The sequence below is a fragment of the Bubalus kerabau genome, chromosome 7, assembly GCF_029407905.1.
Source record: "Bubalus kerabau isolate K-KA32 ecotype Philippines breed swamp buffalo chromosome 7, PCC_UOA_SB_1v2, whole genome shotgun sequence".
Lineage (NCBI taxonomy): Eukaryota > Metazoa > Chordata > Mammalia > Artiodactyla > Bovidae > Bubalus > Bubalus kerabau.
In genome coordinates, this window is record NC_073630.1 from 39947995 (window position 1) to 39961323 (window position 13329).

Sequence of the window (13329 nt, forward strand, 5' to 3'; positions counted from 1 at the left end):
GATCATCACAGTTAAGCCCAGCTCTAACATCCTTTATCACACATAGTTACAAATTTCTTTTTCTTATGATAAGAACTTTAAAAATCTACTCTCTTAGCAACTTTCAAATATACAATACAGTATTCTTAACTATGGGCCTCCCTGGTGGCTCAGATGGTAAAGAATATGCCTGCAATGTGGCAGATCCAGGTTCAATCCCTGGGTTGGGAAGACACCCTGGAGAAGGGAATGCTTACCCACTTCCACATTCTTGCCTGGAGAATTCTATGGACAGAAAGCCTGGCAGGTACAGTCCATTTGGTCACATGTCAGACATGACAGCAACTAACTTTTTCACTTTTTTTTTCATTGTTAATTGCAGTCACCATGCTAGACAATATCCCCAGGACTTATTTAGTTTATAACTGGTAGTTTGTACCTTTAACCACCTTCACCCAATTTTGCCTGCCCACACCTCCACCCCTCTGGTAATCACCACAGATTATCTTTTATAATCAGCAGTCCTTATGAAATAGGTATCACCATAATCCTCAGTTTATAGATGGGATTCTGAGGCACAAACAGGCTGAATATCTTGCCCAAGATCACACAGTATTAACTAGCAGACCCTGGATTTCATGTCGACCTACATCCTTAACCAATGACATTGTGATTTAATTTACTCCTCAGAATTACCCTGAAAGTGAAGGGACTATTACTTCCATTTCATAGGTGAGGTATCTGAAGCTCAGAGAGGCTAACCAACTTGTCTGGCAATCATTAAGCTTACAAGGAGTGGGCTAGGGTTGGAACTACATACTTCTCTGACATCGAAGCCCAGGCTCTCCCTTCAGTACGACATGGTTTCCATAGTCTTATTAGACCCCAGAATCCCACTCTCTGAGACCTGCTAATTGTATCTTCACCAAACTATCCACCAACAGCCTACTCTGTATATGCTTAATGGATGGCTTTTACTATGTTGAGTGACATTAGAAAGTACCCCATTACTTTCATAAGATTGCTTATAAAATCAGATGCTATAATAATATGTTGAAAGTGAAAAACAGTCTAAAAAGAAGCCTCTGTTTTATAAGTGGAAATAGATTTGACAGTGATTTTGTATTTTTGAATTCCCCAAATTCTTTCACTTTTCTTTCAGGATGAAAAGGTGATATTTATGGGCTGAGGGTAGTGAGGAATGGCATTTGAAAAAAAAAAAAAATCAAAGGCTCTACATAAAAGGAAGTGCTACCCTTCATGCCTTTCCCACTAAAAGTAATTCAGGGAACTTTCTTATCATGATGAATCAGCACCCAGCTTGGCTTGCTACTAAACCAATAAGAACTAGAGATATTTCAACAAGGATAATTCTAAACAGAATAATGCTGACAGAGTCACAAGTTTTCAGGGTTTCAAATATATCTAAAAATGTAGTCGTCACTGGAATCTTGGAGTTCCATGAAGTCTCTTTTGGCTCAACTCGCACGCATTCACCCTGGGTATGGACGAGGCAGCAAACCTTTCTTGCCGCAACATCCTCAATGGAAGTTTTCTCAAAAGGTTATTTCTGTCAAAAAGTTCCCAGAAAGGGCAGTTTTATACCGTATATTTTTCTAGTAGTTTTTTTTTTTTTTTAGCTTTGGGTTTTTGTTTGTTTGTCTTTGTTTTAAGCTATGTCTAATTGTCATTTTGAAAACATCTCCTAAAGAACTAGTGTAAATTTCAAGGAGAAAAGATGTGAACTTCTAAGTTAATCATAAAAAAAAAACAAAAACAAAACAAAACAAAAAACCCTCATATGTTTTGGAGAGTTTCACTGCCTTAATTTAAAATTGAAGAGCCATTAATAAAGTGATGATTTTGAGGCTTACTATATGCTAGGCGCCGTTCTAAATACTTGACAAATGTTAGCTTTCACAGTCATCACAAAACACCTAGCATATGAACAAAGTACCATTATCATGCTATTTTACAGATGAGAAAATACAGCAAAGATAAGGGACTTGTCCAAGTGATGGGGCTGACCAAGACCCAACAGACTCCAGAGCCCTTCTCTCATCAAATCACATGGCTACATTACCGCCCTTGATCACAAAAAGACAAAGTCACTATATATAAAAGAAGTTGCTCATCAGAGGCAATAAGCTACACCTATCTCAGGAATAACTCAAAACCTTCTAAATCAAAGAAAAGTTGAAAAAGCTTTGGTAGCCCCAAATGATAGACACTTTTGAACAGGTACAAGGGGAGAACTATGGTTTTTATTTCCATCAGCCTTTTGGCTTATAACTCAAAAACACTGGGGGAAGCTTAATATTTTGCTTGTTACCATTGATCGGTTCATTTCAGTTCAGTTGCTCAATCATGTCCGACTCTTTGTGACCCCATGAACTGCAGCACGCCAGGCCTCCCTGTCCATCACCAACTCCTGGAGTTTACTCAAACTCATGTCCACTAAGTTGGTGATGCCATCCAACCATCTCATCCTCTGTCGTCCCTATCTCCTCCTCCCCTCAATCTTTCCCAGCATCAGGGTCTTTTTAAATGAGTCAGCTCTTCACATCAGGTGGCCAAAGCACTGGAGTCTCACCTTCAACATCAGTTCTTTCAATGGACACGCAGGACTGATCTCCTTTGGGATGGACTGGTTGGATCTCCTTGCAGTCCAAGGGACTCTCAAGAGTCTTCTCCAACACCATGGTTCAAAAGCATCAATTCTTCAGTGCTCAGCTTTCTTTATAGTCCAATTCTCACATCCATACATGACTACTGGAAAAACCATAGCCTTGACTAGACGAACCTTTGCTGACAAAGTAATGGCCTTGCTTTTTAATATGCTATCTAGGTTGGTCATAACTTTCCTTCCAAGGAGTAAGCATCTTTTAATTTCATGGCTGCAATCACCATCTGCAGTGATTTTGGAGCCTAGAAAAATAAAGTCTGTCACTGTTTCCACTGTTTATCCATCTATTTGCATAAAGTGATGGGACAAGATGCCATGATCTTAGATTTCTAAATATTGAGCTTTAAGCCAACTTTTTCACTCTCTTCTTTCACTTTCACCAAGAGGCCCTTCTTTGCTTTCTGCCATAACGGTGGTGTCATCTGCATATCTGAGGTTATTGATATTTCTCCTGGAAATCTTGATTCCAGCTTGTGCTTCTTCCAGCCCAGCGTTTCTCATGATGTACTCTGCATATAAGTTAAATAAGCAGGGTGACAATATACAGCCTTGACGTTCTCCTTTTCCTATTTGGAACCAGTCTGTTTGCTATTCCATGTCCAATTCTAACTGTTGCTTCCTGACCTGCATACAAGGTTCTCAAGAGGCAGGTCAGGTGGTCTGGTATTCCCATCTCTTTCAGAATTTTCCACAGTTTATTGTGATCCACACAGTCAAAGGCTTTGGCATAGTCAATAAAGCAGAAATAGATGTTTTTTCTGGAACTCTCTTGCTTTTTCCATGATCCAGCAGATGTTGGAAATTTGATCTCTGGTTCCTCTGCCTTTCCTAAAACCAGCTTGAACATCTGGAAGTTCATGGTTCATGTATTGCTGAAGCCTGGCTTGGAGAATTTTGAGCATTACTTTACTAGCGTGTAAGATGAGTGCAATTGTGCGGTAGTTTGAGCATTCTTTGGCACTGCCTTTCTTTGGGACTGGAATGAAAACTGACCTTTTCCAGTCCTGTGGCTACTGCTGAGTTTTCCAAATTTGCTGACATATTGAATGCAGCACTTTCACAGCATCATCATTTAGGATTTGAAATAGGTCACCTGGAATTCCATCACCTCCACTAGCTTTGTTTGTAGTGATGCTTCCTAAGTCCCACTTGACTTCACATTCCAGGATGTCTGGCTCTAGTTCAGTGATCACACCATCGTGATTATATGGGTCATGAAGATCTTTTTTGTTTAGTTCTTCTGTGTATTCTTGCCACCTCTTCCTAGTATCTTCTGCTTCTCTTAGGTCCATATCATTTCTGTCCTTTATTTAGCCCATCATTGCATGAAATATTCCCTTGTTATCTCTAATTTTCTTGAAGAGATCTCTAGTCTTTCCCATTCTATTGTTTTCCTCTATTTCTTTGCATTGATCGGTGAGGAAGGCTTTGTTATCTCTCCGTGCTATTCTTTGGAACTCTGCATTCAAATGGGTATATTTTTCCTTTTCTCTTTTGCTTTTTGCTTCTGTCCTTTTCACAGCTATTTGTAAGGCCTCCGCAGACAGCCACTTTGCTTTTTTTACATTTCTTTTTCTTGGGGATGGTCTTGATCCCTGTCTCCTGTACAATGTCATGAACTTCCATCCATAGTTCATCAGGCACTCTGTCTATCAGATCTAGTCCCTTAAATCTATCTCTCACTTCTACTGTATAATCATAAGGGATTTGATTTAGGTCATACCTGAATGGTCTAGTGGTTTCCCCCATTTTCTCCAATTTAAGTCTGAATTTGGCAAAAAGGAGCTTATTTTCTGAGCCACAGTCAGCTCCTGGTCTTATTTTTGCTGACTGTAGAGAGCTTCTCCATCTTTGACTGCAAAGAATATAATCAATCTGATTTCGGTGTTGACCATCTGGTGATGTCCACGTGTAGAGTCTTCTCTTGTGTTGTTGGAAGAGGGTGTTTGCTATGACCATTGATGCATTAGACCAAATTCCTCGACTACTCACTTCTAGCCATCATATATTACTGTGTTATTTGCTCAGACGTGTCCAGGTCTTTGTGACCCCATGGACTGTAGCCCACCAGGCTCCTCTGTCCAGGGAATTCTCCAGGCAAGAATATTGGAGTGGGTAGCCACTCTCTTCTCCAGGGGATCTTCCTGACCCAGGGATTGAACCCACATCTTCTGCATTGCAGGCAGATTCACTACCATCTGAGCCACCAAGGAAGCCCAGCTATGCTCATTTATACCAGGTTAATTAAGGGAAAAAAGAATAGTGATGAGAAATGCCTCAAATTTTAGTAATAATAATGCAGAAAAATTGTTTCTACAAATATTTAAAATAATATATAAAAGGTCTAACTTGACTTAGGAGAAGCAAAAGATAAGCATCCTTTAAGTGAAATTCACCTATGATTAGGTGAGGCATACACATAAAACCAAGCATACAGAGACATATTGTAGCAGGTAAGCATGTGGTAAGCCAAAATGCCTGCTGTTGAATTCCAGGAATTGCTAGTTGGGAGACATTAAGCTAATGATAATGATTTAGTGTGTCTGTGTCTCAGTACCCTCTGCTGTGATATGGAGAGAATAATAGGTGTATCTCACAAGGTGTGAAGATGAGACCAACCAGTATGTCTGATGTGTATAAAACAGGGCCTGGCACAGAGAAAGCATTCAACATATGTTAGCTATTAATATTCTTGTAAAGGGCACTTGATTAACAATAGGTACTATTTCAAAAACTTCCAAGAAGGAAAATGCACACGATAATTAAACATTTGTTTTCCTTGTTCATATGAATCCCAGTTTAAGGAATCTAAAAGAACAAAAATAGAAAACGCCATGTCTGCATGAATCTGATATGGACACGAAGAATAATCTATCCCCAGGAGTCCAGTGTTCTTGCCTGGAGAATCCCATGGACAGAGTAGCCTGGTAGGCTGCAGTCCATGGGGTTGCACAGAGTCAGACCCAACTGAAGCGACTTAGCAGCAGCAACAGCAGGAGTCTTTTACTGGGAGATCTTTGTTTCTTCTCTACTGTTTTCTTTTTACCTAAGCTTTATATTTCTATGTTCCTCTGTAGTCAGCCTATTGGTCAACTTTTTCTTCTTTGTCTTCATCTATTGTACTAGAAATGTTGTAGTCGTGTACAAAGATGAGACCAGGATTCAAAAAGACTGGTATAATATATATATATTCTTTAAAAAAGAAACAATTTCAGCTTTGAGACTCCACTATAAAGGGACTGTGTTCAGTTCAAAGTACCAATGTTAAAGAAAACAAGTGTGGTGTACGTGGCAATATAGAGAGAATTCTTATGGGGAAATGGTTGTAAATGAAATATATTCTCAAAATAGGATAGCTGGTATCCTGAGCAAGGTTCTAGCAGGATACGAAAGTGAAAGTTGTTCAGTCGTGTCCAACTCTTTGCGACCCCATGGACTATACACGGAATTCTCCAGGCTAGAATACTGGAGTGTGTAACCATTCGCTTCTCCAGGGGATCTTCCCAACCCAGGGATTGAACCCAGGTCTCCTGCATTGCAGGTGTATTCTTTAGCAGCTGAGCCACATGGGAGCCCATCTAGGAGGATAGCTGAAGCTCAGTTAGGTCTACCACACAGAAAGTGGCATCCCAATCCCCGAAGCCACCCAGTTCAGGCCTGCGGCAGTTGGGGCTCTGACAGAATCTGCCTGCCTCCGAAGGTGCAGCAGACAGCTGTTCTTATCCCTCCTCCCCAACCCTGTCTCAGGACAAAGGGTCAGCAACATGGCCTCTTTAGAGTAATTGATCCCCTTGCCTGAGAAGCATGATCAGTTTCCAAAACCGGAAAGAGTGAAACCTCTGTCTAAACAGAGCAGACTCCCAGCTCACAGGGCAAGGGATGAAAAACAGTTCTCAGAAGCTGAGTGACTGATATAGGGAGGAACCTAAAATTCAAGCTGCCTTTAAAACCCAGGGAATTTTTGTGGGTTTTCTGTTACTTTAGAATTCTTCTGAGTCAGAACCAGAAGTTGGGACTGATGTAGAAGAGAGAAAGATCACAAGAGGAGATTCTGAAAACTTTATCTGAATCTAAAATATCTTTTGTTTCAAATACAGTTAAATTGACTTAGTTTAGTTTTCCCTTTGTACCATTTTATTACACTTTTTTCTTAAAAAGTGAAAAATAACAAGGTCTCTTCCTTGCATGGTTTGTGTGTGTGTGTGTGTGTCAGCATATCTCAGACTGATAAAGAAGTATTCATAAAACCATCCTCAAGAGCTAAAAAATCACTATGGAGTAGGCTGGACTGATATAAATAAAATGCTAATTTAAAGTATATCAACCCTTAGCTGGAAGTTTGTTTTTTAATCACATTCAGAGTTTACTGATTGTCTAGCCCACTGGACTACTTGTTAATGCTTATCAGATGGTGCCAATTATAATTCTTCATAGAAACCCTTCAATATGGGCTAAATATATTTTAAATTCTACAACATTATGAAATATCCATAAAAATGTCACAATTCACTTCGGGTGGTATTACTGAAATTGAGAGCAAAGCAAAATATATCTCGTAGAACTTTTCATTTTACTGTTACATTTCAATTCACCAATTACTACTATTTCCTTTATATACAGTTTTCAGTGTTTGCAAACTATTGCCTTCACAGTCCTCACATACGGTTTCCACTTTTGTTTCAAGGGGAAAATTAAGATTCCCCTTGACGCATGGAAATTCTGATTTAGTAGCCCCTAGGTGGGGCCCAGGAATTTGTTTTTGTAACATATACCCTGGATGATTCTAATGCTAATAGATTGCGAACCACACTTTAATATCTGTTTTCTAACATGCAAAACACTGAAGTCAACTTTACTCTTTAAAACCCATAAATAGTTTCCAGTTCATTCAGTCTGGGACAGCCAGACTTGTAAACAGCACCTGCTTTCCAACGCTCTTGATGTTGTCTGAAGGGTACAGGCCCTGAAGTGCTGCTGATCTTGACGGCTTTATTCTAAAGGCCCAGGAGGTGGCAGCAAATTCCCTTTCCGATCAGAAAGTGCTTCGCAGGCAGCCATTCTACAGTCTGTTGCAAATAATTTGCTTTGAACAGTCTTTTAAATTTGTTTTTTAAATAAAAGAATAAACAGGACCTTGAGATGTGATTTTATCTGACCCTCTGCTTCTCATCAAGTCTCAGAATAAATATTTCTAGGAATAGAATGATACAATTTTATTATCCAGAGAAGAGACTGTACAAAGTTCCTTGGCTGATTTTTCTTATCTCTGGGGAAAAGGATTGTATGACTTCCCTTGGCCGTCGGGCAGTACAGTCTCTTATCTCCAATCAGAAATGTTCTTACTAATAACAAACTGAAGTCTCTCTGGCAATAATCAAAACAGTCTTATTTTGGGATCTAGACTAAAGGAGAATTTTGAAGCACTTTGAATGCTAATTAGTTTTTAAAAAGAAAACAAACATGATGGTACAATCTTCAAAACTAAAAAGAAGTTTGTGCACTTTATGGATCACAGGAAAAAAATCCAATATTTTTGTTTAAACTTAAGACAGCCAAATGGTGTGGTGGATTGATAAAACACAAAATCAGTAAAGAGGCTGTTTAGACATTAGAAGAGTGAATGGAACAAAGGAACGGGTAGGCCCACTGAGTAGCAGCTTTGATCCCAACAAGAGTATTGTTTTCAGGCCTTTGATGCACTACAGTTTATTTCTAAAACTAAAAAGATGGTCATGTGTCTGGAAGCTCTGTATTATGAGATATATGTTTATATATTTACCAGTGGGAGGGGTAAAGACTAAAAGGAGGTAGGAGAGCTGGGTATTTGAGCCACTTTGGTATGGATTAGAGAGTAAAGGTCTCCACTGGTGAAAAAGAAAAACAGGACTAATGAATGGAAGTCATAAGACAGTAAATTTCAGTTTAAGAAAACTTCAAAAACTGCAGAGAAGGAATGGAAAAGGAACTAATATATTAGACATAAAATGTGTTACAGGCCTTAGTATATGTATTTAGTTTAAATTTCACAACAACCTTATTGGGTGGAAATTATCCTCATTTTTTTAATTGATAAGGAAGTCAAAGCTCAGAGAGCTTAAGAAAATAGTCCAAAGTCACCGAGCCAGTAGGGTAGTGGACTCATTGGCTGAATCTGTGTTCACAGCCTGTGCTTCTCCAATGCAGTGCCTATCAGGTGTGTCATAAAAGGAACTCCTGTACCTCATGAAAGCCTGTCTGCAGGATCCCTAAAATGCTTTCCATCTTTAAGATTTTATAATTTTACATCTAAATAGCTCCTTAAAAAGATTTGGGTTTTTAAGTGTTGCGAATATTTTGATGTAGTTAAGTGTTTTAAAAACCAGGGTCAGTTTAAAACCTGACTAGACAAAATTTGTTTGTTCCTTCTCAATTTAATCCCAGTAGTTGAAGAAAAATAGCTTAAAATTAAAAATGTCATTTTACTAATGAGAGAGTAGGAGGTTAGAGAATAATTTTTCTTTCCTTAAAGCACTGACTAGAGGATTTGCTTTAGCTCCAATGTCTGTAAAATGATTATAATTCTTCCTGACTATTCTTCACACACACACACACACACACACACACACATACTTCCTGAGAAGGGAGCATTCTGAAACTCAGAGACACCTCTAGTCCTAGGGCAGAGGTCAGGCTCCCTTAGGTAAAGTAAGAAAAGGGTTTGTAATACTATAAAACAGAACTTCTACTACTCTTGGCTAATCATTTCACCTCAATCACTAGATCTCTATCCTTTGCTGTTAGAATGCACATGTTGCAGTTTATAAAATTATGTCAAATGTATTGTGTATTGATACAAAAAGCAATCTTTTAAAAGAACCATTTAATATTTATCTTATTTGTTTACTCTTCAACCTCTGTTTTGTCCCTTTTTCCCCTCAAACTTCTGTGATATTCTACTTACCACTGTCAACTGTGGTCAAAATCAAAATCTTATTTTGTGAATGGTGCATAGACATTTAATTGTCAGTGTATTGTAGGGATGAACTGTATTGTCAGACTTCATTTTGTCTTATTAGACTTCATTTTTTGCAAAAAATGCACTGATCTAGACAACCAGTTGTAACATCAAAGCTGGATTTCACCTGGGACTATGTGACCCACAATGAGAAACTGCAAGAGCTGCTCCCCATACCCACACCTCCTTCAGGCTCTGTAAAACGTGAAAGAATTGGGACATGAGTTTCCTCTCAGCTAAAACACACAAAAGTTCCAGCCCAGGTCACTAGCATATGTGACTTCAGCTCGTCAGTGGTCACTTGATCTATTAACTATATGTTAAAAAGGACTTATCTTCATTAGATTTGAGTATTGAAAGAAGCAAGATTAAGAACAAGGACAGAATTAGGAAACAGCCATCAAAACAGGCTTGAGAGTTACTTTTTGACTGGTGTAAGAAATCTTTTTGCAAATAGATAAGCTCTTGGATATTTTTTCCTCCATCCCTTCCCCAGCATTTTTTTTTTAATGGATAGTTGCATAAGAACTTCAAACATATATCTTACTGAAGGATTTCTTTTCTTCTTCTCTCAATCTCAAATGTGTATTTACAAGGGCCTAGACATATTAGTTGGAGAAGGCAACGGCACCCCACTCCAGTACTCTTGCCTGGAAAATCCCATGGATGGAGGAGCCTGGTAGGCTGCAGTCCATGGGGTCGCTAGGAGTCGGACACGACTGAGCGATTTCACTTTCCCTTTTCACTTTCATGCATTGGAGAAGGAAATGGCAACCCACTCCAGTGTTCTTGCCTGGAGAATCCCAGGGATGGGGGAGCCTGGTGGGCTGCTGTCTCTAGGGTCGCACAGAGTCGGACTCGACTGAAGTGACTTAGCATAGCATACCCATGTTAGTGGAGAAGGCAATGACACCCCACTCTAGTACTCTTGCCTGGAAAATCCCATGGACGGAGAAGCCTGGTAGGCTGCAGTCCATGGGGTCGCTAAGAGTTGGACACAACTGAGCGATTTCACTTTCACTTTTCACTTTCATGCATTGGAGAAAGAAATGGCAACCCACTCCAGTGTTCTTGCCTGGAGAATCCCAGGGACAGGGCATCCTGGTGGGCTGCCGTCTCTGGGGTCGCACAGAGTCGGACACGACTGAAGCAACTTAGCAGCAGCAGACATGTTAGTACCTCCAGAAGAATTTACCTTTTATATTAGACTAAGACTACACAACCAAAGTGGCTTAGAGGGCTGATGAAATGTTTGTAGCTGATCGGTAAGGCTTTTGTTCATTCATCTGTACGTTTGCATGAGTCAGTACTGAAAGTGAAACAATTGTTTAGCAGTTGGATAGTCAATAATTTATTAACATCATATCAAATTGAAGGTGAACTTGGGAAATGAGGAGTGGTCAGGGAAATAACAAGGAATGAGATCTTTTGAATAAATGAGTGGTCTACATATAAAAATTTGCTATAGTATTAATATGAAATGTTATGTCTAGATAATTATATATTGCTGTTTTGTAAGTGCTTTAAGAAAGCCAAGCCAATAGGAAAAGCTGTAATAACAGATAATGCCAAAGGCAAAGTTACATATTTGCTCTCTAATTTTGAACGTTTGACAAGTAGACAACCATCCTAACACTTTATGAGACATCCCCTTGAACCATTCGTAGGATTACATTTATACCCAGGAGTAGTATTTTCAAGTAAAGTAAATACTTCCTATTTTGAAGGAAGGTACCTGGGCCCTTCTGTTACAACATGTTTCCATATTTCCTGTTTGCATTTGAAAAGCACAGGATCAGGGCTATCACTGTACACTCTGCCTTAATCTATTGTCCCCCTTAGTGCTCTTTTATCTATTCATTTGAAAATCTCACTTTATGCCATTTCTGTGTTTTTAAAATGAAATGACATATATGAAATTACTGTATAAATTCCCTCAAACAAGAAAGATATCATTAAGTAAAAATTCATCACTTGTACCAGAGAGATATGGTTAGGCAATTAAGCAAAATTTTTATCTCCTCTGTACTTAAGAAAACCAGTGGGTGATTTCCCAGAAGAAGGCTTATATTTTTTTATTCCCAATTTTAAACATCACTCTGGGCCATGTTTTTGACAAAGGAAACATAAATATGATTTGGTACTAAATCTTAAACTTCCCAGCAAACATTGTGTTAAACATTTTCCCCATGGCCCAGAATAAGAATCAAAGCATCCACTAATAAGCTTGGAAACTTAATAGAAAAACAGTTACAAAGATCAAGTAAGTCATTTCCTCATGCTGTATCCTCCACATCCTTATGAAATAATGCCACGTGTTGTGTAGTTGTTGATGTGTCTGTAACTAACATTAAGCAGCTTGATTTTCCAGTTTTATAAATGTAATCAGGAGTTGTTACAGAAGGATTGCTTAAAAATCTGCCAGTGGGAAATTTGGAGTATGTTATCATGCAAAGGGCCCAAGCAAGCTTTTCTCTAGCATCCACATATATCTTAAGAATTCTTAATATCTTAGCTGATAAAATTTTCCTCTGAGAAAGCCAAAGTCATTTTAGTTGGGAAACAAGTTTGCTTAAGTGATATTAGCTCTACTTCAAATAGCAGGCACATAAGCTATGGAAGGTAATGGCACCCAACTCCAGCATGCTTGCCTGGAAAATCCCATGGATGGAGGAGCCTGGTGGGCTGCAGTCCATGGGGTCACTAGGAGTCGGACACGACTGAGCAACTTCACTTTCACTTTTCACTTTCATGCATTGGAGAAGGAAATGGCAACCCACTCCAGTGTTCTTGCCTGGAGAATCCCAGGGACGGGGGAGCCTGGTGGGCTGCCGTCTATGGGGTCGCACAGAGTCAGACACGACTGAAGCGACTTAGCAGCAGCAGCAGAAGCTATAGAAACAATCTCTTATTCCTACTTTCCTTCTAAGGATAAATGCATATTCATGGTAACTTTTCTTTTTGTGAATGACCGAGGGAGGAGATGGTTACCTGGGTTTGTTTCAGGAAAGAAAGGTGTTTAGAATATTATGAACAGCTAAAGGTATATTCACACAGTTAAACACATTTTAAGTGGGTTTGGTAATTTATCATAATTCAAATGAGATATAGTATAAATATTAATTTTATACTAATACAGATGACTATCTTTTATGAAGTGCTTTCTATATACCAGGCACTGATAATTTTTCTCTACAAAACCCTCTCACAAGGTCAAAAATTCATTTATTCTATACAGGATCGACACCTTTATTTATTGTGAAATTCTCTCTAGAAACTGATGAGAGCTGCTTTTCCTATCGTTCATTCTTTTCTATAGTGGAAATCTATATAACTTAAAAAAATTATTTATTTTTAATTGAAGGATTACTGCTTTACAATATTGTATTGGTTTCTGCCATACATCAGTGTGGATCAGTTATAGGTATACATATGCTCCCTCCCTCTGGAAACTCCCTCCCAACTCCCACCCTATCCTATCCCCCTGTTGTCACAGAGCATCAATTTGAGCTCACTGAGCTCGTACAGCAAATTTCCACCGGCTGTCTATTTTATATATGGTAAGTATGTTTCTATGCTACTCTCTCCATTTGTCCCACCCTCTCCTTCCCAACCTGTGCCCACAAGTCTGTTCTCTATGTCTGTGTCTCCATTTCTGCCCTGCAAATAG

General features: G+C 39.0%; 1 protein-coding gene across 1 annotated transcript in view; it reads left to right on the plus strand.

Annotated features, from left to right (window-relative positions):
• Window positions 1-13329, plus strand: part of SYNPO2 (synaptopodin 2) — a 200589-nt gene that overhangs the window by 172171 nt on the left and 15089 nt on the right. The window lies entirely within an intron of this gene.